The sequence below is a fragment of the Tachyglossus aculeatus genome, chromosome X1, assembly GCF_015852505.1.
Source record: "Tachyglossus aculeatus isolate mTacAcu1 chromosome X1, mTacAcu1.pri, whole genome shotgun sequence".
NCBI classification, from domain to species: domain Eukaryota; kingdom Metazoa; phylum Chordata; class Mammalia; order Monotremata; family Tachyglossidae; genus Tachyglossus; species Tachyglossus aculeatus.
The window spans coordinates 78,473,199-78,492,284 of NC_052101.1; the positions used below are offsets into that span (position 1 = coordinate 78,473,199).

At 41.9% G+C, this 19,086-nt stretch overlaps 1 long non-coding RNA gene and 1 other non-coding gene across 2 annotated transcripts; both read right to left on the reverse strand.

The window, feature by feature from the left end:
- Positions 1 to 1,581: 1,581 nt before the first annotated feature.
- LOC119950046 lies at positions 1,582 to 17,010 on the reverse strand. The gene is made up of 4 exons (XR_005457329.1): positions 16,977 to 17,010; positions 6,993 to 7,041; positions 5,354 to 5,465; positions 1,582 to 1,622 (listed from the first exon to the last, which is right to left on the reverse strand). It is a non-coding gene; the product is annotated as an uncharacterized LOC119950046 (long non-coding RNA).
- On the reverse strand, positions 11,895 to 12,032 carry LOC119920097. Its single transcript, XR_005447863.1, has one exon. It is a non-coding gene; the product is annotated as a small nucleolar RNA SNORA7 (small nucleolar RNA).
- Positions 17,011 to 19,086: the final 2,076 nt, after the last annotated feature.

Below are 19,086 nucleotides of genomic sequence, written 5' to 3' on the forward strand. Positions count from 1 at the left end.
AAATTTTGAAGAGGCACTTGTGGTTATAGCTTAAGGCTGTCTTGGAAAAAATATATCAAAATAACTCCATTAATGATACCCTCAGAAATAAAATGAAGCTGAAAGCTTCTTACTGTGGTTTGTCTCTCACCAGGGAATTCAAAATATTTCATAAAAAGGGGTGAATAAAAATGATGTAGAAGTCAAATAAAAAATGACCTGCTTAAGGAAACGCTCAACGTAGAAACATTATTGTGCTCAATCAGAAACTAATCCAAAATGGGATTTTTCTGACCCACAGAAAAGTAGGCCCTAGTCAAATATCAGGGACCAGAGAACTGTAGAACTGACTATTTGAATTGAGAGGAAAACTAGGTGGGCTTTTGGTGTACAGTGATTCTTGTTTTATTTACACAGGCAAAGCAGAGCAGAGGGTTAAAACAATTATAATTCAATCTGAAGAAAAACCCACCTTCACTGAATTGCGAGATGCGTCATCTTTGCTTGAATTATAATTGCCTAAAATATCTACTTTGTACAACTTTTGTCTCCTTGCATATACACTGTCTCAGCTCCAACCTCAATATCACTAAATCTAAAGATGGTGTGAATTGAAATCAAATAAAACCTTGCTTTTTAGTGTCCTTTGTCACTCACAAAATTAGTTTAGTAATAAATATCCTTAGACTTGGAAAATTTTCCATCTGAGCCTAATCAAAAGCGCAGTAGACAAATGTGCCAACAAATTCTTCTATAGATTTTTTTACAAAGTATTTTTGCAAAATTCTTCCAGAGATTCTTCCCCACCACACTTATGCACACATCTTTAATTTTTTATTCATATTAAAGTCTGTCTCCCCCCTCTGAACTGTAAGCTTTTTTAATGGTATTTGTTAAGTGCTTACTATGAGCCAGGCACTGTACTCAGAACTGGGGTAAGTACTAACTAGTCAGATTTGACACAGTCCATAACTCACAGTTTTAATCCCCATTTTGCAGATGAGGTAACTGAGGCACAGAGCAGTTGAGTGACTCCCAAGGTCACATAGCCAACAAGTTGTGGAGCTCAGATCCTTAGAACTCAGGTCTTCTGACTCCCAAGCCCTAAGCTCTTTTCATTAGGTCATGCTGGGCAGGGAATGTTATCTACCAACTCTGTTACACTGTATTCACACAAGTGCTTAGAAAAGTGGTCTGCACACAGTAAGCACTCAGTAAATAAAATCCACTGATTGATTTAGGAACAGTCTAGACAGAGTGCCCCATTTGTCTGGTTTTCATCTGGTCTATCCCTTACCTGGTAATGATTTGGCCCTAGAAGATTTTATGGATGATAATTTCATTTTGAAATATCCAGTGTTATCGAAAAGTAGGGTGCAAAATAGGTTAATCAGTGTAAATCGGCCTCAGGGTTTGAGTACCCAAGGTGATGACGCAAATAGGAAAAATGACTCGGAGACATGAGTTCAGATAGAGCAGTAAAGAAGGAAAGTGGCTACCTGCCCGTTCACCTCCCAAGAGAGGTACGAGTGGCAAGCATCCCCGATCCCAGCCGCTTCTTCCTCTTTTATTGGGTTTCAAATCCGAGCTACACAAAGGATTCCCGAGTAGTGCTGCAGGTGAAGTCTTGGCATTCCTAGATCCTAAGTTAAAGTACAACCGTTTGTTTCTCATGGTTTGGTTAGTGTTAAAATCGGTGTTTACAAGATGTTATCAGGAGATAATGGTCAACACAGGATGGGGACATTCCAAACAGAGAGAAGTCACTTTGGTTAATGTTACTTTACACACTGGAGTGCTTTAGGTCTGCACAGAATTGAGGGTTACTGTTGGTATGCACAAGTTGGAGTCAGTCATGCCAAGTTTGCTGGCGGACAACATCCAGCAACCATAGAAGTTTGACAAATTCCCACAAAGAACCTTTGCTCTTTTGCCTTCTTATAATGTACTTCCAGTCCTCCAGACTGTAAAATTCTTATGGGCAGGGAACACGTCTGCCATTTCTGTTGTACTCTCCCAAGCCCTTGGTTCAGTGCTCTGCACATTGTAAGTGCCCAATCAATACCATTGATTGACTGACTGATTCTGTTGCTTGCACAACAATAAATAGGAGAGTGGTTGTTTTCTAATCAATTTCAAAACAACAACAACAAAACGAATATTGCCAGGAATGGACAGAAGCAGTCATTCCCACAAGGAAAATTCAGAAGCTTTAATTTTTTGCTATTTTAACAGTGATTATTAAATTATTTATTTAAAACAAAAGATGGGGGCAGTATGGAAAAGAGGTATCTGGAATTCTCAGTGCCATCATGGGCCATCTTAAATGTAGATGGACCTGATACTGAAACAAACAACTGTACTCAATGAAGTCCTTCCAGGATTGAGGTAATAGAAACCCACTGTTAAATCCAATGATGTCACATGTGTCTGGGTGTCCTGTATATCCCCTGCATGAAGCACAGGGTGATTATCCCAAATCCCCCTATCCAAGGATAGTCTTGTCACTATGACATCATTATAACAAAGTACCCTTTAAATTCCTATTTAAGCAAAATCTTTCAGGAAATCTGTGTGTTTTTAATATACCTTTCCCTCCTTGACTTCCCCTCCTCTTGTCCTAGTCTTGTTAGGTGAAGTAGAAAAGGGCAAAGTAAGAAATTTTTCTGAAATTCCTTTTGGACATTAATCCCTTTCTTTCTGCTTACATAAAAGTTGTTTTTGCTAACATTAAATAGCTTCCAAACTGAGCTTGATGACTATAGTAGCACTTGAAATCCTGCAATGATAATTGAGTCTCAGCAGTCACAAAAAGTTAGACAGTTCCAGGTTAAAAAACTAAAAAAAGACTTACTGACCTTGCAATAGTTTGTAGATCAGGCATTGCAATTCCTCAATATATACAATTTTTAAAAATTCTCATCACATTTTCCAATGTTAAAAAGAAATAAAATATAGCTACTGTCATGAACACTGTAATCCCATAGACATTTAAAGTTGCTGCTGCTTCATTTGTGTCAAAGTAGTCATTCATTTTTCATCTATGAACTAATGGTCTTCCTTCCAACAGGCTCTTCCTTCCTGCTCATAATAATAATAGCTTGAATTTATAGAGCACTTTTATTTTTCCAAAACATCCCTGAAATCCAGATACCACACTCCCCAATTTAAGAATGAGGGAACTGAGGCACAAAGCAGATAAGTCACTTGCCCAAAGTCACATAGCAAATCAGAAAGACCTTGGGTCTGGGATTAAGGAGACTTGGGTTAGGGTCCCAGCTCTGCCACAGGGCAGTGGGTATTATTTATCTCCATTTTACAGATGAGGAGAACGAGGCTCCGAGAAGATTCCTGACGTTGTCACACAGCAAGACAGGGGAAGAGAGAGGACTAAATGAAGCCTTTCCTGGCTAGAGAGAAGGAAGGGAGGTGACATATCCCATCTAGCCTCCACAATCCTTTATTTCATCTCCCACTCCTTTTTTAAAAATGTGTAAAGCATGCCAGGAGAAGGCAGAGTACTCTAATGGAAAGAGCACTGAACTATGAATCAGGAATGCTGAGTCAGCCTCTGTGAGACCTTGGGCACATCATTTAGCTCTCTGTTGCTCAAATTTTCTCACCTGCACTATGAAGATAAAAGTCTCTCCATCCTAACTCACAGGATGACAGAAAGGATATTATATTTGAAAGCACAATGTGTTCTTTGATAAAAAGGATTAAGTAAACTCTAAATAGCATATAAATTTATAAACTATCAGTCTTTTGACTATTCTCTCAGCATAGTTTGGTCTAGATTTTAACCTTGGGTCATGGAGAAATAGTAGCACGTAGCTGACTTACCTTTTGGGATTTTCACTAAATTAAATTCCCATAAAGGCAGTTCTTTTATAAAGGCTGCAGTAATGTTTTTGCAGAACTTGAATTTAAGGAAAATCCACACTAAAATACTCATACCAGATCAATGCTGCATACATGTGCAACATCACATTGTAACAACAGAGATGAGCCTTGTGGGAAGAACATTACCTAATTTCCAAGTAGCATTCTATCCAAAACATGTAAAGAAAACACATATTATCAAAGAACTGTCTGTATTTTAACACCAGTCTAATGCAGGAAAAGAGTTTCCTTGGAAATCATTTTTCAAAGTTAGTTGCCCACCAAAACCTTTAAATTTTGTATGGGCCTCCTTTTCCCCCAGTTTCCTTCTCCTCTTCCTATGTTTATCTTCCCCCACCCCACAACAGTATGTTTCCATGAGAAGCAATACACTGATGCTTGGGAGAGTTTCTATTTAACTCACTGTGAGTATTACTGAACCGACACCAGAACCCACCAAGAAAAGGGTTTCAGAGGGCCTGCTGGACATTACTACACTTACTATAGCTCCTTGTAGGCAGGGATCATGTCTACCAACTCTACTGCATTGCACTTTTGCAAGTGCTTATTACAGTGCTCTGCACTCAGTAAGTTGTGAGCCCCACATGGGAAAAGGACTGTATCCAACTTGATTTTCTTGTATCTACTCTAAGGCTTAGTACAGTGCCTGGCACAAAATAAGCACTTAACAAATACCATCATTATTATTATCATTATTATTATTAAGAGAACTTGAGTTCTAATCCCAGCTCTGCCACTTGCCTGCTGTGTGACCTTGGGAAAGTCACTGCTCTGTGTCTCAGTTTCCTCAACTGTAAAATGGGGATTTCCTTGAGCCCTAAATGGGACAGAGACTGTGTCTGACCTGATTAACTTAACAGGTTATCCCCAACACTTAGAATAGTGAATCAATCAATCACATTTATTGAGCACTTATTGTATGCAGAACACAGTACTAAGCACCTGGGTGAGTATAACAAAGTTGGTCGACATATTCCCTGCCCACAATAAGCTTACAGTCTAGAGAGGGAAACAGACATTGATACATTTAAATACATTATGGATATGTACATACGGGCTGCGGTAAGCACTTAAATGCCATTAAAAATACCATTTGTTTGTTTGATTATACCCATTGAGCTGCTCTCTGCATTTACACTATACATGTTCCCCCATGCACCTTCATTCCTTTGCTTTGGAACACTGGGTAACTGATATCATAGTAGTTATAGAGACTACTACAGAACTGAAACAATGTCATTAGGCAGTGTAGATTGCAGAAGGTTTCAGAGGTAAGGAAATGCAGCTCAGTTCTGATACTGGCCATGCTTATAAAAGGAAGCTAAACATTGGGGCGATGGTGTGGGGTGACTTGTGGGTGTGATGCCTTCACTAGAAAGGAGCTAGCTAAGGTGGTTTTAGAGCAGTTGTGATCCAATCACTTCCCAAATAGTTATTAAAAATGTTATGTGCCCATCACCCAAAAGCTTACCTGCTCAGGGAAATTTTCCAGTTTCACATAGCCACTGGGATGCCTTGATGCAGAATTTGCTCATCTCTTGTGGGATCTTGCATTCCAAGGTTGTCAGGCATGTCAGAGTGTTCTGTTAATTACAATAGTTAGAGGAGCCTTCTGACTACAGACTCGATCTATGACATGGATGTATACGACGATCACTGACAAGCTTCATTACAGTGTTTTTCAAAAAGCTTCAAAGACAAAGAGAACAGCACCGTTGGAGCCCACCACGTGAGGCTAGGCCAAACAAGTGGTTCGTCAAGTCTCCAAATAGAACTAAATTACATCCTAATTGCAATGTCAGTAACACCTGGGGTATGCAAGTATTTCCCAGATGCAGAAACAAAGCTTTGGGTTCTTAGAAAATAATGTGATAAACCTTAGAACAGGCTTTACCTAATTCACCTTCCCTATTTTCATGATTTAAAAAATCAGCCACCAAGACAAAATGTATACTTTGGAAAATTTGCCCAAACTATGCATCAAAGCACCTTTTGAAGCTTAATGAGCATTTTCAGAGATATCCAGATGTCATAGGCAGACTTGGATGAAGCTTACTGCAGGGCCAGGGCGACAGCTTGACATCATGACTTAATGTCTACATGTTTTGTTTTGTTGTCTGTCTCCTCCTTCTAGATTGCGAGCCCGTTGTTGGGTAGGGACCATCTCTATATGTTGCTGACATGTACTTCCCAAGCGCTTAGTACAGTGCTCTGCACACAGTAAGCATTCAATAAATGCGACTGAATGAATGAATGAATAATGGGCCCCATGTATCCCTCTAGACTGCAAGCTCCTTGGGGGCAGGGAACATGTCTACCAACTCTAATGCTACTCTCCCAAGAGCTTAGTACAGTGGTCTGTAAGCTCATTGTGGGCAGGGAAGGTGTCTGTTGTACTCTCCCAGGTGCTTAGTATCAGGCTCTGCATACTGTAAGTGCTCAATAAATGCCATTGATGATGTTGATGGTAACGCACACAGTAAGCACTCAGTAAATACGATTAATTGATGGATTGTTTTTCCAGGCTGGGAGAGGCTTGCAGCTGAGACAGAGGGAAAAGCCTGGTCTGGAACAGCCTACAATGATGTCAGGGACCCCATCTCTCCCCACTCCTAGCCCCAACACAGGCTGCAGCAGTCTTTGGAGGCAGTGGTAGTGCCACCCTGGAGATGGAAAAGGCTTCACACTCCAGCCTGAGCAGGATGTTCCTGTCTAGGAGCAGTCCTGCACTGGGTCCTGGCATGGGCACATGCCACCATCACTGCTCCTGTTCCTTGCCTTTTCTGGTCCCAGGCAGGGCTGCTTCCAGGCCAGAGGAGTGGAAAAGGGGATGGCAGGTAGTGCTCCCTGGGGCTGCTGGAAGCAACAAAGCCCTGAAAAGTGTCTGGGACAGTTGCTGCTAGCCTTCATCCTAGGAGAGGCCATTTACCAGGAGGTATCTTTGTGCTGGGAAATTCGCCTGCCAAAGATGACCAATTGGTTCCAGAGCAATCAATCCTATTTATTGAGTGCTTACTGTGTGCAGAGTGCTGTACTAAGCACTTGGGAGAGTATAATATAGCAGATTTGGTATAATTACGGGATTTAATTTAACTCTGAATTTAGCTTACCAGGTTTAAGCAGGAACAGAGGGATGGAAACAGGATAGGCTTTCCTCATCTGCAAAGCAGAGATCGTAATGTCCATCTGAGAGTACGTTGCTCCTAATACTGAAGGAGTAGGTGCATTACTTTCCTTTAACAGTGCTAGGCACTGTACACAACTGGAGAAGACACGTCCCAATGTCTAATCGGCTTAAGCTCAAACATAGTCCTTTACCCCAAAACTTCAAATACCTCACTCCCCTCACACCTATGAATAAAAGGTATACCAAAGGACCATTCCCTCTGAATGAAGCCAGATTGTTTGAAAGATACACATGTAAAAAAGAAAACCAAATCACTGTGCCTTAGATTTCCAGTCCAGTTAGGAACTTCTGAGCCAATCAATAATTTTGCAAAGGAACTTGGAATGTGGGTGCAGTGTTAAATGAATAGCAAAATAATGATGTCTAAATTCCCTATTACATTAAGAATCTGTGGAGGGTGGCAAAAAGGCAAATAGTTTTATACTTATATCATTCTGTGCTCTAGCTTGCCAGACGAGAGCAAAGATTTCTATTTAGTTTGCTATTTTATGTGAAAAGCTCTGATAGGAAGTCTATTTTATCTACCCACAACCCTGGTCCCTTTTTATCTACTCATGTTTCAAGGAACATTATGGTTTTGCCTTCCCAACACCTCCTTTTTTTGGCTCTCTGAAAGAAGGAGCTCATTTTGATTCATTTCCTTGAGCTGACCTCCAGGGACCTTCCCTTGAAAGGAGGCCTGAATGACACCCGTCTAAACAGACAATCGAGAACTGGAATAAAGCACATCATTTCTCCACTTTGGGCTTCTCTAACACTTTCTCTGCTTTTTCCACAGAGGGATTAAAGGTATTACAATGACTGTGAAATTTTCACTGAAGACCCATCTGACAGCCTATAATGCAGAGCTTACTCAAAATTAACAAAAGGAAGGAAGCCCTTCATGCAGGAGCTTGCCAGCCTCCCATGGGCCCAGGAACAAGTGATTGAAGCCCCAAAATAGATCAACACACATACCTCGCTGCTTCCTAATTTCTGTTCCAAGCACACCTGGGGCTCACTGGCATTTCACAGCCTCTTGAATACCAGAAACAATTCTTGGAAAATGAACTTTAACCAACTTTTATTCAGTTTGTCACAGACCACACACAGTCAAATCACATACACAGTGACTTCTATCTTGTGAGTCGGTGCTTTCTCTACAGATAAGCTGTCCATTTTCAAAGCTGAAGCAACTGTCGGTAAAATACTATCCATGATTGTGGGTATAGCAGAAATGATTGATGCAGAACTGATAATTCAGTTCACGCGGTGGCCAGATAAAGACCGTTCCTTTCTCTGCCGATGTCCGTGGCCCATCTCTGTCTGAGATGGTCTCAGGGTATATTGTTGTGAAGCCTTTTGCTCAAGGAAAACAATCTTCTATTGATTTCCAGCAGTCCATTTATTACGTGAAGTTGTTTGCCACTCTGCATTACACTGTCTTTGAAACTTTTGTTCTGTCCTCTCTGCTTGAGTGGGATGCCCTTTGCTTGTCTGTGCAACAACTAGTTGTAAATCCTGACACTGTCCACAGTTCTCACGCCCTGTACAGCAAAGCTGTGTTGCAGTGAGCATTAGCTCAGTGCTGGTAAGCTGACTGCATCCCAGGACCTCTCTGTTGATACTCCTGCCTTCCACTAGATATTGAATATAGCTTGTAGGAGACATTGGGGAACTGTACAAGCAGCTGGGTGTGTCTTCTGCGATTTGTGTATATACGTAAACATTTACAAAGTTGTCCTAAATATTCAGAGAACATGCTTATCCACTAATTATGGTATTTGTTTAGAGCTTACTATATGTCAAATATTGTTCTAGATACAGTTAATCAGGTCAGACACTGTCCCTGTCCCACATGGGGTTCACACTCTAAATAGGAGGAACAGCAGCATGGCATAGTGGATAGAGCACTGGCCTGGGAGTCAGAAGGTCATGGATTCTAATCCCCTCTCAACCACTTGCCTGCTGTGTGACCTTGAGCAAGTTACTTCACTTCTCTGTGCCTCAGTTATCTCATCTGTAAAATGGGGATTGAGACTGTGAGCCCCATGTGGGACAGGGACTGTGTCCTCCAACCCAATTTACTCATATCCACCCCAGCGCTTAGTACAGTGCTGGGCATGTAGTAAGTCCTTAACAAATGCTATTATTATTATTATCAGCTTTGAATCCCCATTTTAAAATTGAGGAAACGGAAGCACAGAGAAGTTAAGGAACTTGCCTAAGGTCAGTCAGTCAGTCAGCCAATCATATTTACTGAGCACTTACTGTGTGCAGAGCACTTCACTAGGTGCTTGGAAGAGTGCAATATAACAAAATAACAGACACATTCCCTACCCACAACAAGCTTCCAATCGAGAGGGTCACACAGCAAGTAACAGAGCCAGGATTAGAACCCAGGTCCTTTGATTCTCAGAGCCATACTCTTTCCATTAGGTAACACTGTTTTCCAGCCATGCTGGTAGGGACTGTCTCTATATGTTGCCAATTTGTACTTCCCAAGCGCTTAGTACAGTGCTCTGCACATAGTAAGAGCTCAATAAATACGATTGATGATGATGATGATTCCCACAGTGCTACTGGTGGTAAAATTCACCTATGGGTGGGTGTGTGGTTAACAAAGTCAATATGAGACCCATTATCCAGATTACCAGACTGTGTCCATACAGAAGCTGCCTTTGTTGTGCTGTTCTGCTTGTTGTTTGCAGTACCTGGCGCTGTTTTTGCTTTGCCTCATCTCATGATCCTCTGGGAACATTTGCTCCAAAAGAGCCACTCCTTTCTTGATTTCTACACTATGCTGCTCTAGCTGTCTGTCAGGTTGTAACTGAGTTGTAGCATTTTCTAAGGTCATGTTTTACCACATAAGGTGTACCCTAAATTACAGCCATCCCTCCAGACGTACAACCTACAGAGACACAACTTAAATAGTTTAACGCCTTATCCCGTGCATCGTGGCGTAGAGAAGCAGCATGGTGTAGTGGATACAGCACAGGCCTGGGAGTCAGAAGGTCATGGGTTCTAATCCTGGCTCCGCCACTTGTCTGCTGTGTGACCTTGGACAAGTCACTTCACTTCTCTGTGTCTCAGTTAACTCATCTGTAAAATGGGGATTAAGACTGTAAACCCCACATGAGAAAGGCACTGTGTCCAACTTCATTTGCTTCTATCCACTCGAGGGCTTACTACAGTGCCTGATACATAGAAAGTGCTTAACAAGTACTATAATTATTGTTATTATTATTATTAAACTCCACCAGCAAATCAACAGTAAATTGATCTTGGAAAAAGCTCTGCCCACAGTTCATATCAGATTTTTATGACAATGAAGAGCCCCTGTGCAGATAGCCAAAGAAGATGTTGAACTGGGAAGGCAATTTAATCTATAAATGGATAAGGCAAATATCAGTGAGTTAGTTGCATCTCATTCAGAGGAAGTGTTGTCCAGTGACAGAATTGGAGCAAAATTTGACAATCCATCACATTTTTGTAAGACGCAGAAACAGAAGGAAACATTATTGACTCTCCACTCCTAGATAAAATCTTGGCATCAATTTTCAAGAAACTGAGTGAATGTACTGCAATCAGTGGCATTTACAGAGCTCTTACTCTGGGGAGAGCATGGTAATAAGGGCTTGGGAGAGGGCAAAATAGTAAGCAGACACAATCCTTGGTCACACGGAGCTTACAGGTAAGCAGCGCAGTTACAATAAATATGATTGAGGAAGACCTTAACAGGGATAGAAATTCAAAGATGTTCAAGGGTGTTTAGAAGGAGTTAGTCTGCTACAAGGAACTTAAGAAGGCTATTATTCAATTTAAGTTGGAAAAATTCTTCCCTAAAGTTGACAAACCACCACCACAAAAGAGTACAGCTTCGGCAGCTCCCGCAAAGGTCATAGCCATATTACAACTTCTCATTCATTTACTATTGTAATCTTATGCTTTTGAATTTCTTTAAGACTTTATAATAGTTTAGTGAAGTCTATCATTTTAGTATATAACACATAAAGGATTTTCATATTACTTTTCCAGAGGTTCTGGATTGGATCCTAATTTAGAACATGCAAGTCTATGGGAAATGTACCCTTGAAAAGAGCCTCATTTTCAAAATTCATACTCCATTTATATTGTGGGGTTTTTCTGTATCCGTAAAACATTTCCTTGCTTTCAGTTTCCCTGTATGAGTTGACCATACAGCAGCTATTTGGGCATACTACCGTCATCCATTCTCCTCACATGTTCCACCCAGCAAAACTGTTGTAGTACACATAACTTCAGTGCTGATTACATTTTAGGACTTGTTTGTTGCCTGTCCTTTTTTATGATATTTGTTAAGTGCTTTCCACCCAGCAAAACTGTTGTAGTACACATAACTTCAGTGCTGATTCCATTTTAGGACTTGTTTGTTGCCTGTCCTTTTTTATGGTATTTGTTAAGCGCTTTCTATGTGTCAAACACTGTTCTAAACGCTGGGGTAGGTACACGTTAATCAGGCCAGATATAGTCCCTGTGCCGCATGGGGCTTATAGTCTAACTTGCCATTTGATGTTGAGTACAGTGCATGACACTGATGGAACTGTTCAAGAAGTTAGATGTGGTAACTGTGATAGGCACAGGTCTTGTCGTACGCTGTCGAGTCATCTCTGACCCATAGCAACACCATGGACACATTTCCCCCAGAAGGCCCCACCTTCATCTGCAATCATTCTAGTAGTGGATCCATAGAGTTTTCTTGGTAAAAATATGGACGTGGTTTACCAATGCCTCCTTCAGTGAAGTGCACGAGTCTCCACCCTCGACTCTCTCCCATGCCACTGCTGCCCAGCACAGGTGAGTTTTGACTTGTAGCAGATTGCCTTCCACTCACTAGCCACTACCCAAGCTAGGAACGGAATGGATATACCTCTTCTTGACTCTCCCTCTCGTAGCTGAGACTGGTAGAGTACCGGAAACTCTGCAGGTGTGACCCTGAGAGGGGATAGATGCAGGTAACCTAACCATAAGGTTTCTGGCTAGAACCTTGTGAGGAATGTAAACCTGTGAGATTTCCTAGTTTCCATATTTAGTCTCTCCCCTTTCTACTTCAATATTGTGATTATAATCGCATCTCAAGCACTGTGGCATTTCCTCTGAATTCCACATGGTGAAGCACTCCTACAGATATCTGAGTTTGAGTATGAATTTCTGTGGGGATGCTATCAGGACTGGGTTCTTTACCATGCTTTATTGTAGTCAGTGCTTGGGAGAGTACAATATAACAGAATTGGTAGACATGTTCCCTGTCTATGATGAGCTTACAGTCTAGAGTTACTACAGTAGTAACTTCTAGGGCCATGCCGTCACATTTTGGCTATTTTTCCAAGCTTCATGGGTTACCTTCCTCAATGGTTGAAGACATGTCTTCTAGACTGTGAGCTCATTGTTGGGTAGGGACTGTCTCTATATGTTACTGATTTGTACTTCCCAAGCACTTAGTACTGTGCTCTACACACAGTAAGTGTTCAACAAACATGATTGAATGAATGAATGAATGTCCAGAAGATTATTGCAGTACTTTAACATGTGCATAAGATTCCCTGTGACTGTGATGAGGGTGGTTCCACCTGTATCCACCCCAGCATTTAGTACAGTGCCTGACACATAGTAAGCACTTACCAAAAACCACAATCATTAGTATTACTCTTCAGCAGTGTCATAGTAGAGGGTATGAGGCCAAATAGACTTTTTTAGTGATGAGCAAATTTCTTAGTTTGGTGAAAGCATGAATCCGAATCTCTTTCTTCAGTTTAGGCCTGCCACCTTTTGTTGCACAGAATTTTTAATTTTTTTTTTTTTTTAGCTTGAGCTTCCTCCACTTTGCTGGACTTATGAGGAGCTATAATTCTTGCTTTGCTGCATGTAGTTTTTGAAATCTCTGAATTGTTTTTGATGAACAGTATTGGTGCTATCTTCTTTCCAAATGAGAGTCAGGGCTGGATTTAGGCTTTGCCGGGCCCTAGCATGTAGGATAGAGGGGTTCTCTGTGGGGCAGAGAGAGATTAGAAGTGAGAAGAAGTGAACAGGAGGGAGAAGAGAAGTAGCATGTCCTAGTGGATAGAGCATGGCCCTGGAAGTCAGAAGGACCTGGCTTCTAATTCCGGCTCTGTCTCTTTGCTGTGTGACCTTCGGCAAGTCACTTCACTTCTCTGTGACACTCTTCCCTCATCTGCAAATTGGGGATTCAATCCCTGTTCTCCCTCCTACGTAGACTGTGAGCCCTATGTGTGACCTGCTGTCTTGTACCCACGCCACTGCTTAGTACAGTAGTTGGCACATAGAAAACGCTTAACAAATACCATAATTATTATTATTCCAATACTGTTGCTGGGGTGTTGCCACAGAGCACCTTGCAGTTTTCTTGTCCTCCAAGAGCTTGATATGGAATCTTTCTGTATGGGTCCGCTGTTGCTTTTCAGTTGATTGATTGTTCTACTAGCAGGCTAGTCCATGATGGCCCTTAGAGCCAATATGGAAGTAACAGATAGACATTATGTGCAGAGCCAGGTTATGTAATGCATTCGGGTTGTCCCTTAGTTTGAAGATGATGCTGCCTATGGTGCACCTTCATCCATGAGTGTACGTGTCCTTGGTAGAGAACCTCTTACATGTTTTGTCCATGAAAATACAGGAATGTACCATTTCAGGCCCCTTGCCATTTGGGTCAGCATGGCTAAAGGGTTATGGTGGGTTCTAATGCCATCAAGACATGCACTTCATAAGGTTGTCCAGTCTCGCCTGGCCCGTCCATGTGGTACATCTGAAACCATACTTTCTGGGCATGAAGCAGGGTTGCCTAGTGGACAGAGCCTGGTCTCGGGAGTCAGGAGGATCTAGGTTCTAATCCTGGCTCTGACATTTGTCTGCTGTGTGACGTTGGGCAAGTTGCTTCACTTCTCTGTGCCTCAGTTACCTCATCTGTAAAATGGGGATTAAGACTGAGCCCGATGCAGGACAGGGACTGTGTCCAACCCGACCACCTTGTATCCACTCCAGCACGTGGCCTATAGTAGGCGCTTAACAAATACCATTAAAAAAAATTCTCGTTATGCAGTGTCCCAAACAGAGGAGGTCCAATAGGAAATTGACACTGGTAGATCATGAAGAAGAAGAGCTAAAGGACTGAAAAACCCATAGTCTGCACCACACCAGCTGGGGAGTCAGCTGGTCAGTCAGTCAATCATATTTAGTGAGCTCTGTGTGCAGAGCACTGAACTAAGCACTTGGGAGAGTGCAGTATAACAATAAACAGAGACATTCCCTGCCCACAATGAGTTTATAGTCTAGAGGGGAGCCAGGAACAGAGGACCATGATTCTCCAAAACTCTTTTTTCCAGGTCAGGCTAGTGGGAAACCATATTAAAAAGTTTAACTGAACCTTCTGGAGACATCCACAGAACCTTGCAGCATGTTGCTAGAGGGACCCCCAACCAACTGCCTTGCCCTTACCCTAGGAAATTTTATGCATTAACAATAGTTCTCAGTTGAGCCCCTTGCTTCTTATTGTGCCAGATTTCAATCATCTTAAGAGGCTCCTCCCAGAGTTAGCCCCTTTCCCAGGCAGGACTACCATCAGAGGAGCTTGAGCCTTCTTAAATGAACCCTCACATTCCCAAAGGCTGTTGTGACCTCTCAGCCTTCTCTCCTCTAAATTTAATAAAGGGCTTCTGATCATCTTTGACTTTTGAATCTTATTTCCCCACCCCTTCATCATTTTCATTCCTCTCTCTTGGATCTTCTTCAATTTCCCCATGTTTCCCCTTAGAATATAAATATTAAAAGTTAGCAGGTGAACTCTAATGAGGGCCTGGAGTACTAAATGTAGGGGCAAGATTACCAAACTGTAATTAAAATGACATGGGAGGGCAAGTTAAAGTACTTGAAATATGGGAGTGAGCAGAGTGAATTATGATTGGCTCACTCTATGATGCTTGGAAATTTTAGATAATATGGGCCAATAAGAGGCAAATGGAAAAAAGTGACATTAAATCCATTGAGAAAACAAAGGGGAAATGAAAGCATATCTCAAAATCATTGCAGAAATGATACTGATAAAATAGGTGAGGCTAATTGTAGTATATTCTGGGAAAGAAAAAGGAAGCCTTAATATGAAATGGAAGTAAAAGAGTGCATAAAGGTGAATCTACTTGAAAGGAAGTAATTCCTTCCTTTCATTTGCTAGAAGATAAGCTAATATAAGCAAGTCAACAAGAACTAGGCAAAAGGTTTTACAAACCTCCCTCTTCAAATACAAGAATACCTATAAAGTGTTACTTCACTGGTAACAGCTTGGCTGTTGATAGCTGCACTTCAGTCATATTCAACAGGGTCATTTCAGAGACATTTTACCCTTTGGTAGCCATCAGTGTCACAGATGATAAAACCACCGAGAGAAACTCTATTGCATATTGATTCTTCTGGTACTGTCGAGGCATTTGGAATGCAAGAATGAACTTTAGGAAAATGCACACTTCACATCTGACACCTAACCTGGGTAGTTTTGAAATTCTCCTCCTACATAAAAGCAACTTCAAAAAAGTGAGTGAAGAATCTCAGGAGGCTTAAGAAGTCAGAGGTCAGCATGGTGTGATGGAAAGGACCCAGGCACAGGAGTGAGAAGACCTGGGTTCTTGTACCCATTCGGCTACTGACCTGCTGTGTGATTGTGGGCAAATCAATCAACCTCCCTGGACTCAGTTTCCTCATCTTCAAAAATCAATCAATCAGTACTATTTATTGAGACTATCAGATCGTTGTGGGCAGGGAATGAGTCTGTTTATAGTTATAGTGTACTCTCCCAAGCGTTTAGTACAGCTCTGCACAGAGTAAGTGCTCAGTAAATACGACTGAACGAATGAGTCCCTACTGTGTGCAGTACACTGTATTGAACACTTGGGAGAATACCAAATTATTTGCATACATGATCCCTACTTTCAAGGAGCTTAAAATCTAGTTGGGGAGTCAAGAACTTATGTAAGCTACAGATAGTAAGAAGCCATAGAGTATGCAAGATATATACCTAAGTGCAATGGGGGCACTTCAAAGCTCAGGAAAAGGGGCTAATAATGCTCACCTCTTTCTAACTCAGAGAGCTGCTGTGAGGACAAAATGAGACACTTGTGAAAGCACTTTGGAAAAATAAAAGCACTCTACAATTCAAATTATTATTACATATCAGCACTCAGTCCCCCCTAAATGTTGATCCTATTCTAAAATTGTTTAAAATTTGCTTAGTATAGATATCTTGCATTAAGAAGTTATTTTCAGTAGGCAACCCAGATAAGCAGAGAAAAAAGGATAGGGAAAAAAGTCCACTGGTACAGTAAGATCACTATCTTCACAATGTTGCTGTTTTTCTCCTTTTTAATCAGATGAAATAAATGGCTAATGTGGTATCACTTTCCTCACTGATTTGAAAGTCTTCAACAATAAAAAGGATCAGAATGTGAATAAAGGTTTCTTAATTTTGTGGGACAGGAAAAAAAATAATGACGATAATACCACCAAAATTCTCAGATTTATAACTGAGATGCAATATTTAGAAACCATAGGATCATTCCTATGAGCTGAGAAAAGAAAAGCTTAGAAGGTTGTGTGGTACTGTGAAAGTATGAGTCCGGTGAGTTCCATGTTATCCAGTCTGGCTGACCCATCTCAGTTAAATGTCCTGATAAAAAGAGGGGTTAATGCTTATTTAATGGGTACAGTGCCAGTGACATGATAAGACAGGCAAGTAGCTTTTATATATGCCGACTCTCCTGGGTCATGCTCAGAGTACTCTGATAATACATCCTGATGAATATAGACCACATTTACTGAAGAGAACTGTGGCTCCTTTGCTCATGACGCCATTTCATTCATTCAATCATATTTATGGAGTACTTACTGTGTGCAGAACACTGTACTAAGCACTTGGGAAGTACAAGTCGGCAACAACGGGCTCACAGTCTAGAAGAGGGAGACAGACAACAAAACAAAACACGTAGACAGGTGTCAAAATCATCAGAACAAACATAATTATAGCTATATGCACATCATTAACAAAATAAATAGAATAGTAAATATGTACAAGTAAAATAGAGTGATAAATCTGTACATACACATACAAGTGCTGTGGGGAGGGGAAGGAGGTAGGGCAGGGGGGATGGGGTGGAGAGGAAAAAGGGGGCTCAGTCTGGGAAGGCCTCCTGGAGGAGGTAGGCTCTTACTAGGGCTTTGAACGGAGGAAGAGAGCTAGCTTGGTGGATGTGTAGATGGAGGGCATTCCAGGCCAGGGGAAGGATGGGGCTGGGGGTCGATGGTGGGACAGGCGGGAACAAGGCACAGTGAGGTTAGCGGCAGATGAGTGGAGGGTGCAGGCTGGGCTGTAGAAGGAGAGAAGGGAGGTGAGGTAGGATGGGGCAAGGTGATGGAGAGCCTTGAAGCCAAGAGTGAGGAGTTTTTGCTTGATTCATAGGTGGACAGGCAGCCACTGGAGATTTTTGAGGAGGGGAGTAACATGCCCAGAGCATTTCTGCACAAACATAACCCGGGCAGCAGAGTGAAGTATAGACTGAAGTGGGGAGAAACACAAGGATGGGAGATCAGAGAGGAGGCTGATGCGATAATCCAGTTGGGACAGGATTAGAGATTGAACCAGCAAGGTAGTGGTTTGGATGGAGAGGAAAGGGCAGATCTTGGTGATGTCATGCAGGTGAAACCGGCAGGTTTTGGTGACAGATTGGATGTGTGGGGTGAACGAGAGAGCGAAGTCGAGGATGACACCAAGGTTGTGGGCTTGTGAGACAGGAAGGATGGTAGTGCCGTTTACAGTGATGGGAAAGTCAGGGAGAGGGGAGGGTTTGGGAAGGAAGATAAGGAGTTCAGTCTCAGACATACCGAGTTTTAGATGACGGGCAGACATCCAGATGGAGATGTCCTGAAGGCAGGAGAAGATACGAGCCTGGAGGGAGAGAGACGAGGGGCAGAGATGTAGATTTGGGTGTCACCAGTGTAGAGATGATAGTTGAAGCCGTGGGAGCGAATGAGTTCACCAAGGGAGTGAGTGTAGATAGAGAACAGAAGGGGACCAAGAACTGACCCTTGAGTCAGTTTGGATGGAGAGGAAAGGGCAGATCTTGGCAATGTTGAGGAGGTGAGACTGGCAGGTTTTGGTGATGGATTGGACATGTGGGGTGAATGCCATGAAAAGCATGGTTCACTGCCATGATTAATTCTGTAGCTTTACTGTCCTCAGTGGAATATGTGGACATAGCCTAGAAGAAAGTTGCATCTTCTACAAGGATAGGGAAGATAAAGAATGTCGTTTGGATTATCTTTATATCCAACTCAGCAGAAACAGTACCACCCATTAGTACAATTCTTCAATGAATAGTCAAGTCAAAAAATATACACAATATTAAACACAGCCCTAAGCTACATTAATACAGACATAAAAACTAGAAGTTGGTCTAACAATAGTAATAGTTCTACCAGTGTCACCAAAAACATACTCTTGTTTTATGCCATTGAGTTGTCTCTGACCCATAGCGGCGCCATGGACAAATCTCTCCCAGAACTCCCCACCTTCATCTGCTATCATTCTGGTAGTGTATCCATAGTGTTTTCTCGATAAAAATACAGAAGTGGTTTACCATTGCTTCCTTCCAGGAAGTAAACCTGAATCTCTGCCCTAAGACTCTCTCTCATGCCTCTGTTGCCCAGCACAGGTGAGTTTTGACTTGTAGCAGATGGCCTTCCACTCGCTAGACACTGCCCAAGCTATGAATGGAATGGGTATGCCTCAGTTTGACTCTCCCTCCCATAGTCAAGACTGATAGAGTACTGGAAACTCCCCAGGTGTGACCCTGAGAGGGGAAAAATATACCCACTTAATACATATTAGGAATGCATCCTTCCAGAAATAAGTGCCAGCAATGGAGAAAACATCCTTCCTCAGGAGATAGAAATATTCATTTATTCATTCAATCATATTTATTAAATGCTTACTATGTGCA